This window comes from Cibotium barometz, chromosome 59 (assembly GCF_041138505.1).
Source record: "Cibotium barometz isolate CiBa-2024 chromosome 59, ASM4113850v1, whole genome shotgun sequence".
Classification (NCBI taxonomy): Eukaryota; Viridiplantae; Streptophyta; class Polypodiopsida; order Cyatheales; family Cibotiaceae; genus Cibotium; species Cibotium barometz.
This window is the reverse complement of record NC_141104.1, coordinates 6,065,521-6,077,863: the sequence shown is the minus strand read 5'-3', so window position 1 is coordinate 6,077,863 and position 12,343 is coordinate 6,065,521.

Here is a 12,343-nt window from a genome sequence, read left to right as displayed (position 1 = left end):
ATCCATGCTCATTAAATCTCACTTGTAATCCTTGTTCTACAATGTGTCCCAAGCTTTGTGTAATGGCACATACAACACCTCAGACATAGTTTTCACTCTACCATCTCAACGGTACACTACTAACATGTGTAATAGGATGTTGAGTATCATCACCTATAGGTAACATAACCCTGGGTTTGTGTAGGTGTCATGTTATCAAACCACTCTCCATGGCATGGCATGTGGTTTGATGCACCTGAATCCATATACCATGTTTCATCACTCTCTTTGCGTGACATCATAGTACCCATCACATAATTCATAGCAAACAAATGATCCGTATGTCCATTGCTAGATGATGCATAATTACCATGCTTTCCTCTTCCACCCTGAATATCATTTTGCTTTTTGTAGCAATCTCTAGCCATGTGTCCAAGTTTACCACAATAGTGTGACACTAGATGCCATGCATATTCTACTATTGTGGTTGCCAACAATGACCTCTACCATGAGATCTAGACCTCCCTCTAGCATGAGGGTAAAAACCTCTACCACCACATGCACCAAATGATGGTGGCCTATCATGCCAACCACATCCACTTGTACATCCTCTTTCTCGAACTAGATTTCTCCCTGCTCCTCTAGCACCTCTATGAGTGTAGAATGCATGGTCCCTTGCATGCCCACCGATATTAGATGAAGCACCTAAACCAAGTTTCATCTCCTTCATAATAAGCAAAGAGACTAACTTATCAAAATCTGGGTTCTCCACCTCTCACCCTGAATCAAATAGAGGTTTCAAAAGCTTTGTAGACTTTTCCCAAACCATTCAATGTAATGGAAACCAATCATCATCTTCCATAGGGGCACCAATAGATGTAAGTGCATCAACACATCCTTTAATCTCTTGCACATAGTCATTGATATTCCTATTGTTTAACCTATATATATTTTTCTTTAAGTAGTTGTATCATACAACTTCACCAATGTATCCCATGCATCCTTGACAAATATGGCATAACATCCCACAAATTGGAAAATAATATAGCACTCTAAATTCCCTCTTTGTCTAGTTCCTATGTGCTATAAGCTAAGCAGGTGGTACATTAATTGGTGGAACCATTGGCTCTGTCTCCTCACCTGTCACCAAATTCCAAAGTCCTTTCCTTTTCAGAAAGTTCATCATGCGATACTTCCAAATTTGGAAGTTGTTTCTATCAAGCTTTTTCCCAACAATCTTATCTGACCATCACTCATCTTGCTATGCACAATGTTCACTAATTATAGTAACCAATATACTCAAACACTCATACATCTATGTACTTGATCACCAACGTCCACACATTCCCCAATTTTAATGGTGACTCAATTTAGGACTCAAAACCACTATTTCTACAAGCTAAAAAATCACTTTTGGCACTGCTCACAAATTTTGAGAAATACATCCAAAATATTCCTCCACTTTCTAGAACACTCCAATGTACTCACAAGATCTCAATCTTGATGCTTTACATCCATTTGTTCACATACATCCACTGTCTGGTGTAACAAGTCCAATATAGCTTGCAATGCTGCACAATACCGAGCTCTTTAATGAACCAAATCACTGGGAAATGATCCAATCAAGTGTATACCATATTCATTAACATACATACATGCTCCATGTTATATATAAACATCACCAAGGTCATAAACATCAAGTGTCAAACACATGCCAAAAATAGCTCACTATTTTGACCAAAACTTGTTAAGAGTCATATATCGTCACTAATCCGCTTTCAAATCATTCAAGTCTCACCCAAACTTGGGACTCAGGCATTCATTGGCTTTGTATCATATTTCTCTAGCTATGTATAAGCTCAATTTTACTAGTTTTGCTGAATGAGTGAGTAATTAGGTGATTAAGTGACTTTGTTTTGCTAATCACAATCAATAGCCCTATTAATCCTACTTAATCCAACTTGTTTTGCATTGATGCAACCAAATGAGTGCTTGTAGGCTTTAACCAAGAGTGTATGCTTTCTCAGGGGTTAAATTCTAAGCTCTTTATGCCTTGTATGCTTCCATTTGAGATTTTTTATGAATTTCCAGTCCTGTAGGGTACTTTGCGTTAATTTCCAAGCTATATGTAGCTAAGTTTGTGCTTTTCTTGAGGTCTTGCGTGTCTGTGCTAATGATTGTACGTCATCTAATCTCTCTAATCATCACTTTTCTCAAGTACATCCACCTCAATTGCATCATTTTGTTGTTTCTTGCTTCAATGGTCAAATACATGCTCAATAGAGCTCACACAAGCAGTATTCATTTGCATTTGAATACATCTCTTGCAACCTCTTCCACTTGCCAATGCATCCCTAATGTAAAATACATCAAAACATAAGGTCTTCTTGCAAATACATGTGCATACATTGTATGAAGCTTTTCTGTTATGGGAATATATTTTAAGCCCACTTAAAAATATTATTCTACTCTCTTAAATAATTCGGGGATGCTTGGATTATCTTTGCGTCAAGATAAATCATGTTAATATCATGGGTGATGCCATTATAAATATTATGGTTTATATTGATGTATGGTTGGGACCTACAATGTTTGTTATAGATTGGTTTGTATGGAAGGGTGATTCTTGGGTTACTTACACCTGGCAAACATGTGAGGAGAATTCGCACAGTATTATTACTTGGCACACATTTTTGTAAAAAAGCTTTGAATATACATGTGCTAGTTTGTGCACGTTTTGATTTATTTTGTTCACTCAAATATTGAATATGTTGAATTTGAAACCTTTTGATGTGTTATTTAGCTTGAATAATCGAATTTCTTGCAAGATTCTTTTTACTCTATTTTCTTAGAATTGGATCCATGTCAGTGGTATCAAAGCTATGGGTCTAGGAAGATGGAGGCAAGATTTGAAAGCTTGAAATCTTAATTCAAAGGTTTTGAACAGCTCTAGTCTATTAACCAAAGGGCAAAGAACAAAGGATAAAGAGAGTGGAAAACCACTCTGTAGAAAACCACCAAACCACTCTTCTCTTAAAAAATGGTTTTCCCAAATTCATAGCCTCTCTACGATCTAGCCATACGGATGAATTCAGCTTCTCGAAGAGGTTTGAGCCCAATCAATAGATTGCTAAACCACTGTAGTAGTAGGAGAAAACCTATAATGGATGTAGCATGTTCATTATCAAATCAACTCTTTTGAAAAGTGTTGAAATGCAGCTTGCTGAGAGATTTTTTTAGGAAATTAAAAAAAGGGGGGAAGAGCTTAATCAAATTGGAAGAATTGTAATTGGGAAAATAATCTATTGCTTAATTTTAATTCCTTCTTCTCTCCAATCGGTGGTAGCAGCAACAACGATAGCGCAAAAAACGACTGATTCTCTTCTTTCTTCTCACTGTTGCACAGCAAGGGTTTTTCACAGTAGTGAGGAAGTCGTTGATTTCTTTAAAAGTTATGTAAGCTTTTAAAAAAATCTTGATCTTATAAGCTTACAAAAGCTTATACCTATTAAAGTTTACACAAGGTTATACTTCTTAATCTTTAAAAAGTTCTCAAGATGTCATAAGAGAGGGACCTCAACCAAAAACAAAATTCAAATTTACAGTTTTGAAAAAAAAAATCTTCAAAAAAATACAGAAAGGTCTTCATCTCTTTTTTCGAAAAATTGGAAGCCTGTTGCAAACAAAAACTTTGGGCATAAAAGGGCATAAAATTTTGGAAATTCTTGGAGGTGTTATTTTTGGCTCCGGTTTCTTCATCACATCAAGCTTCAGCATGATTTTGAAGCAGCTTAAATTTTCTTTTGCCAAAGATGACCAAAACTCAAGCTTCTTGACCACCATGCTCAGATTCTATTTGGAATTGGAGTAAAAGGGCGGTGTCAAGATCAACCATTTGACGACTTCAAAGCCAAATTCAACACAATTGAAGAGCTAAGTTTTTTGTCTTTATTTATTTATCTATATTATTAAATTGCACTTTCTTTATTTATTCATTTGCAATGGCCACTCTACCTAAACAACCCACTATACAAGAGAAAATTTTAGCACTTCAAGAGCAAATTGGAAGCCTCTTGCAACAAAAACTTTGGGCATAAAAGGGCATAAAATTTTGGAAATTCTTGGAGGTGTTATTTTTGGCTCCGGTTTCTTTATCACATCAAGCTTCACCATGATTTTGAAGCAGCTTAAATTTTCTTTTGCCAAAGATGACCAAAACTCAAGCTTCTTGACCACCATGCTCAGATTCTATTTGGAATTGGAGTAAAAGGGCGGTGTCAAGATCAACCATTTGACGACTTCAAAGCCAAATTCAACACAATTGAAGAGCTAAGTTTTTTATCTTTATTTATTTATCTATATTATTAAATTGCACTTTCTTTATTTATTCATTTGCAATGGAAACTCTACCTAAACAACCCACTATACAAGAGAAAATTTTAGCACTTCAAGAGCAAATTTCAAGTGAACATGAACTCCAACGTGAGTTAGAGCATCAAGTGAAGCATTCTAATCATAAGTGCGTCTCTTTCGACTTTGACGAGGAGGAAAGTGATCATGTTAGGCGCACTGTCAACGCTACCTTGTGTGCTCAGATTTCTCGGAAAGATTCACGGATTAGCCACGGAAAGGCGTTCACTTTCCAAAACTATAATGGCAAGAAATATGCACAAGTACTTATTACATGGCTTAGCCAATTGGATGATTTTGATTATTTTTCAAGTAAAAAGTTCTCGAAAAAGAAAAAGATTAAATGTGCTTGTAATCACTTGATTTAAAGTGTTTCTTTATGGTGGAATGTGATCAATTAGGGTTGGGTAAACATAGACCTTCGACATGGAAAGAGTTCCAAAAACTATTAAAGAAACACTTTCTACCTTCTCAGTACAAGGCTAAAGCACGTTAACGATGGGACACTTTATGCCAGATCGAGAAAGAGAATGTCCAAGCTTACATCAATAAATCTTGGGATATTATATTACAAATTCAAGTGATTGAAAAAGTCAAGGAAAAAGAGCAACGAAGGAAATTCATTTTTGCTGACTTAAGCCTACTATTAGGGCTGACATCAATATGTTTCATCCGCATGGTCTTAGTTTTGCTATGGATCTCTCTTTAAATTATGAATGTAAACATCTATTTCTAGAGATTTTAGGATGCATAATAAGTCTTTTATAGTCTTCTAAACCATCTTTTTCTTCAAGTACTTTTGAACCCTCAAATGCTCAGCCAAAGAATTAAATCGTCAAGAGTTTCAGATGTCATAAAAGGAAGGACACCTTGCACCATACTATCGTGAGAAGAAGAAGAATTATGCATCTGTGGCTCAACTCAACGCTATTGAAGAATATGATGATGATTCTTTCAAGCAAGAGGGTAACTTTGATCCTGATTATTCGGATGAAGGTAAGCTTTTGATTCATGCTTTATTAAGAATTCAGGGGAAAATAAAAGGAAAATCAATTTCTATATTACATGATGATGGTAGCTCACATGACTTCATTTCTAGAAAAGCATTGAAAGCACTTAACCTAGATGCATTGTACTCTAATTATAAACTAAAAGTTGCATCTCAAGATACTAAGTACAATTGCATAAAAGAGGTTAAGAATTTAGAATTGGAAATGGATTCACTAAAAGAAAAGAGAACATTCCTAGTGGCTCCTTTGCAAGGAGTGGATGTTATCTTGGGTATGCCATGGAGACATGAGAATAATCCCCATATTGACTATAAAACTCATACCATGTGGTTAATAGTGGTAATAAGGAAATTTGTCTCCAATGTCCAACCAAGGGTGACTTGGGTTCACTTTTGACTCATAACCAAGCAAAAAGAGTTGTACGAAAAAAGGAGAAGATATTTTTTATTCTTTTCAACCGGCTTAGTGCTCAAGATGACTCCAAATCAAATGTGTCTCATGACCCTTTCATATCTCTAAGTTCTCTAACTACTTCATGGATGACTTACCCATTGGCTTACCCAAACCTCGTCCAAAAGACATAGAATTGAAATAATTCCTAGTAGCTCACTACCATGTAAAGCTCCTTATCGAGTCAACATTCTTGAACAAAAAGAGATCCAAAGGTAAGTTGAAGAACTATTAGAGAAAGAATTGATTAGACCCAGTAGTTCTCCATTTGGTGCTCCAGTTCTTCTTGTTAAAAAAGATGAATGGAACATATGGATTATTGTGTACTAAACAAGATTACTATCAAGAATCAATATTTTCTGATACCTCGAGTGGATGACTTGCTAGATAATCTCAAGGGAGCCCAAGTCTTTAGCAAGACTGACCAAAATTTTAGTCATCTCGTCACATTCAAATGGACGAAGGGGATATCTTCAAGACTATCTTTAGAACCCAAACTAGTCATTATGAGTTTTTAGTTATGCCATTCGGTTTGACTAATGCTCCAGCTACTTTTAACAGAATGATGAATAGAATATTCTTGAAATATCAAAATTTTGTTGTAGTATTTTTTTATGATATCTTAGTTTTCAATAAGAATCGTCAAGAGCATGAACATCATTTAGAAAAAGTGTTCTCACTTCTTCAAGAGAATCAGTTTTATGTCAATTTTGAAAAGAGAGAATTCTTTCAAGAGAAAATTGAATATCTAGGGCACATTATTTTTGTTGATGGTATTCAAGAAGACCCCAAAAAGGTCAAATGCATTGCTAATTGGCCTAGATTGTGTGATATTCACAAACTCTGATCTTTTCTTAGATTATGTAGTTACTATAGGAAGTTCGTTAAAATTTTGCATCTATTGCACATCCTTTAACCGAACTCCTTATAAGAAAGCTAGACATTTTGATTGGACTAGTAGACAAGATCATTCCTTTTCTAAACTTAAGAAAGCATTGACTCATGCACCAGTTCTTACACTACCAAATTTTCAACGACCATTATTTGTTGTAGTCATTGATGCAAGTTGACAAGGCTTTGATGCTGTTCTTATGCAAGCTGGACATCCCATTGCTTATGAAAGTCATAAGCTTAAACCAGCAAAAAGAAATTATAGTACATATAACAAGGAATTAACTGTTGTTTTTCATGCTTTAAGACTTTGGAAACATTATTTAATGGGATCTGAATTCTTAATCAAGACAAACCAACAAAACATTTGTCATTTGTTAACCTAGCCATTGATCTCTGATCGATATATCAAATCGGCTTCATTTATCCAAAGTTTTCAACCCATGATTCAATATCAACCAGGTAAAGAAAATTTTGTGGCAGCTTTAAGTAGACGCCAAAGTGTTCACAACATTTCTATTATTCAAAGTGAACCATTGAGTCCTATGAGAGAATCCTATGATATGGACCCAAATTTTTTTGAGGTTTGGACTAAACTTAGAGACAATAATTGGAACCCTATTGGTGATTATTCATGCCATGTTGGTTATCTTTTCTTCCAAAAGAGATTGTGTATTACACAACCTTTCAGACAATATTGGAGGAAATGTATCAACCACCATACATGGGTCATCAAGATGTTTCAACTACTGTACAATTAGCTTCTAGAGAATTTTTTAGCCTTATCTTAAACAAGATGTAGCAAAATTTGTGGCTAAATGTTTTGTTAGAAAAATAAAAGCTATAAAGGTAATACCCAATGACTTCTTACTCCTCTACCAATCCCTAATGATACTTGGGAACAAGTATCTATGGACTTTATTATAGGTTTGCCTACTAAATTGAGTCATAATGATATGATTTAGACTATAATTTGACCGTTTAAGTAAGCAAGTATATTTCTTACCATGTAAGAAAACTTTGACTTCTCCGCAAGCCACCATTATGTTTATCAAACAAATCTTTATGCATCACGGATTGCCAAAAGTCATTGTTTCTAATAGAGACTCAAGATTCTATAGTAACTTTTGAATCACTCTTTTCTCTAACTTAGACACTAAGGTAGATTTTACCATAGCTTTCCATCCGAAAAAGAATGGACAAACTGATGTTACTAATAGTACTATCTTGGATCTACTCAAAGCCTATGCTACCCAATAACCTAATTCATAGGATAAGTACATTCATCTTCTCCAGTTTGCATATAATAATACTCCTCATTTGACTACTGGTCAAACACCTTTTAAAATTGTGTATGGAAAACCTTTGCCTATTCTGGCAACTAGACTTTCCCATAAAATCGAAGTTGTTGATCAATTCACTATTGAATTTAGTAGCAATTTAAATGATGTAAAAGATTCTATTACTCATGCTTAAGAATAATATGCTAAGAAATCAAACCGTAAACGTAAAGCTATAACTTTTGAAATTGAAAATTATGTACTTTTGAGAATTGAAAAGCATCGACTTAAGAGTGTTTCCAGCCATTAAGCTTGCCCCAAGATTTATGGACTTTTTAAAGTGATTCACAAAATTAATGATGTTGCTTATAAATTTGAATTGCCTTCTTCAAAACTCATTTCAAATGAGTTTGATAAAACCTTTCAGGGAATCACTTCCCACTCATCTTGTGTATGAGGAACCACCTCTTATTGAGAGTGAGCAAGAAGTTTTGCTTCCAGATACTATCATTGAACATCGGATTACATCAACTTACAAGTACTGGAAATCAATATATCAAATATTTAGTGACTTTCCAAAAGCATCCTCGTGAAGATGCAACATGGGTGCCTAAGAAATACTTTCATGCTTTCCTTGAGATGCTCTGTTATTTTCAACAAACCCGCAATTGAAGGTAATTGCAAACTCAAGCAAGATAGAATGTTATGGGAATATATTTTAAGCCCTCTTAAAAATATTATTCTACTCTCTTAGATAATTCGGGGATGCTTGGTTTATCTTTGTGTCAAGCCAAATCATGTTAATATCATGGGTGATGCCATTATAAATATTAATACATTTGATGTATTTTGACTTATGGTTGGGGCCTCCAATGTTTGTTACAGATTGAGTTGTATGGAAGGGTGATTCCTGGGTTACTTACACCTAGCAAACATGTGTGTGGCTATGGTTTATATACTTATGAAATATTTGTTTACCAATTTATTGTTGGTTATTTTATAGGTGAAGAGGATTCCAAAGATTGAGGAGAATTCACATAATATTATTACTTGGCACACATCTTTGTAAACAAGTTGTGTATATACAAGTGCTAGCTTGTGCACATTTTGATTTATTTTGGAAAGCCTTGGTTTATCAAGCTTAGAATTGAACTTTAATATTTTGTAAAGCGTGATATGCTTTAACCCTAGCCTTAATTTAGAGACACTATTTTGAGCATAAGAGAGTGTCGTGCAAGAAAAAAAAGGCATGTTTTTGTATTTTTGGAGGCTATGGCCTATTTTCTAATAAAGTATTATGAAAATACTCATGTGTGGAGAGAGGCCACACGTGAGGGGGGATGATTGCACCCAATGTTGGAGTCATGATTTTTGAGCTAAGTATTGTTATTCACTCAAATATTGAATATGTTGAATTTGAGATCTTTTGATGTGTTATTTGGCTTGATTAATCAAATTTCTTGCAAGTTCCTTTTTACTTTATTTTCCTAGAATTGGATCCGTGTCATTTTCACAAAAGTTGATTATCCTTTGTATGGGGTAGCCATCCACTAAGCTTCAATCTCTTTGAAAATACTTGCAATCTATAGTAGAGTATCTAGGGTTACTCATCAGTTAGACCAAGATTCAGATTTGCTTCATTTGAGTGTGCTGCTCCACAGCTCCAATGGAAAGCTCCAAAAATTAAAAAATTTTCCTCTTTCTTACTCAACTCAAGAAACCCTAATGAGAGCTACCTAGGCTCTGATACTATGAAAAGAGAGTAGAAGGGAACACAAGAGACACACCTAAACCATACTTTCTCTCATTTCATCTCAACACACACAAAGTAGAGAATCTCCATAGCTTTCCTTCATTGCACTCCACAAAACACAGCACATTTTCTAATGATAAGTTCACACTGAAATAAACCTAATGCTAGTGTCCACACACTTGGCTAGTTGGGCACAGCCATTATTATCCACACATTGCTAGAATAGTGTCCACACGTCACCGTTATCCACCAGTTCCCGATGAGCTTGCATTCTCAACATTTTTTAAGACTACCCGAAAGGTTGCTAGAAATCTCTTTCGACCTACAATTGGGCCTTCTTGGGAGAATCTATATATCTAAAAAACGTACTAATTTCAATATCAGCAAAATATTCTCTAAATTTAGATCTCTATAAAATATATGTGCACGTGCCAAGATCCCTCAGAATTGTCTCTAGAAAGCAAAGAAGCTTCACCTAGCATCTAGCAAAGCATAACTGCTTTACCTAAAAACACATAGACGTTGCAAATGCCAAGCAACTACATAACACTCTCTCCAATCATCTATAACCCTCCACAATCTCATTCTTCCTTTCTTCTTGTAATTTAACTTACTGGTGTATAAGGCAATCCTCCACAATCTCATTGTTCCTTTCTTCCTGTAATTTAACTCACTGGTGGATAAGGCAATCATCACACCTACATAAGGTTGGCCAGATATTGAGTATGGCACCACATGTAAACCCTATGAACCTCTGTTTAAAATTGGGAGGACAGTGTGAGGGAATGCTACCTTTACCTAGAATAGCACCGTTTCTTGAAAGAAACCATAAATCCTATACGAAGTTGCTAAGCTCTCCCAAGGAACCACCCATAATACCCACCTCCACCTTTGTATCTACACAGTAAAAAGAACACTAAAAAGAAACTCAAGCCCCATCCACAAGATAAAATCCTAGATAATCAAGTTCTATCCCAAGAACCCTATCTTACATGCAATAAGGGATAGCCTCTCTCATCTCAAAATTTGAGATGAAATAAAGGTGCATCTAGCTTGCGCCCTAAGGAAACCTGCTACCATTCCAACATGCTAGAACTCCACCAACAAATTCCATCCAACATTTTATATGATCCTCCTAGGCTAGAGTTTATATGTGAGCCAAAGTCATCTGGAAAATCAAGTATAGCTCATACCATCAATGCTGTGGATGACACACATCTACATATCATGTCTCCCTCGAGTAACATCTCTGCTAATAGATATGTATATCTCACACATTTGTATATCATGTCTCCCTCGAGTAACATCTCTGGTACTAAAACCTAGTACCAATCCAATTCTGTAAGATAAACCTGAATCTAGGTCTATAAAGGGATCTCTACTCTATAGAACCCAAATCTACACATTATAAAAGTACCAATATAGTCACCAATAAACCTAGTGCACCTCAAGGAAAATATGGCACAATGGCCCATCCTCACCATGAGGATAATGAGAAGTTATCCAAGGTCATAAACCTCATCACCCTAATCTTCTTAACAAAAGTCAAGGCATACTTCCCTCGTGAGTCAAACCCTTCAAAAAATAACTAGCCACATGAAGCTACATTGAATTCCTAGCCTAAAGCCAAAAACTCTCTGTCAAAAAAATAATTAAATAAATCATCCCTTAAGTCTTGTGCACTATATCCAAGAAATGTGCTCAATCAAATACATGATCTGAGTGATCCTTAGCTCACACCAGGTAAGATGTGAGTTTCCACTTTGTAACACCCAGGTCACGAAATAAAGAACAAAGGACATCTACATCTAAGAGTTCATGTAACAAATTTAAGGTTACCTCGGTAAAAGACCAACCAAAGAGAAGGCTCTTTGGTCTCCCAAGTCAATGGTTTCCACAATAAATTCTTCTTTATAGGTCATGGATTTTGCTCAAAAGGAAATCACCCATCTATAGCTGAACCTTCTCAAATATCTAGTTCAATAATCTATCAGAGATCATGTTACCAGATGGGACACCCCTCCCTCACATCACCCCTGCAATTCTCTGACTCTACTCCTTCAAGTTAGTCTACCATGAGTCCAGGTAATCAAGGAGAATAATGGTTAAGTTGTTCAGCTAAGGCATTACAAGAGAATACAAATCAAGAAGAGCTATCAAGAAATTTGCTTCTTGCTATATACTTAAACAAGTCTCCTTCCACTTATGGCTCCTGCCTATCATGGTATAGCCCACAAAACCCCTTCACGAGGGAAAATAGCTTGGAAGTATCTGGGAGGCATCACGAAGGAAAACTCAAACTATTCCACTCCAAAAAAATCTATTCTGATCATGATAACAAAGGATTAACGCCTTACGTAATGAAGTAAGGGTTTGGTGGGTCAGGGAAGCACATGTATATAAAAGAGAACTAAGATTGGCCTATGCTATAAAAACATGTTGTCTACCAATGCCTTCTTTCCCCCTATGTCTACTCTTTCTCACTTGTAGATGCCTGAGAGGTGAAAGACTGTGCCATAGTAAACAAGTGCTCCCATCTCGTGACCATAAGTACCAAACCCAAGTGGCTA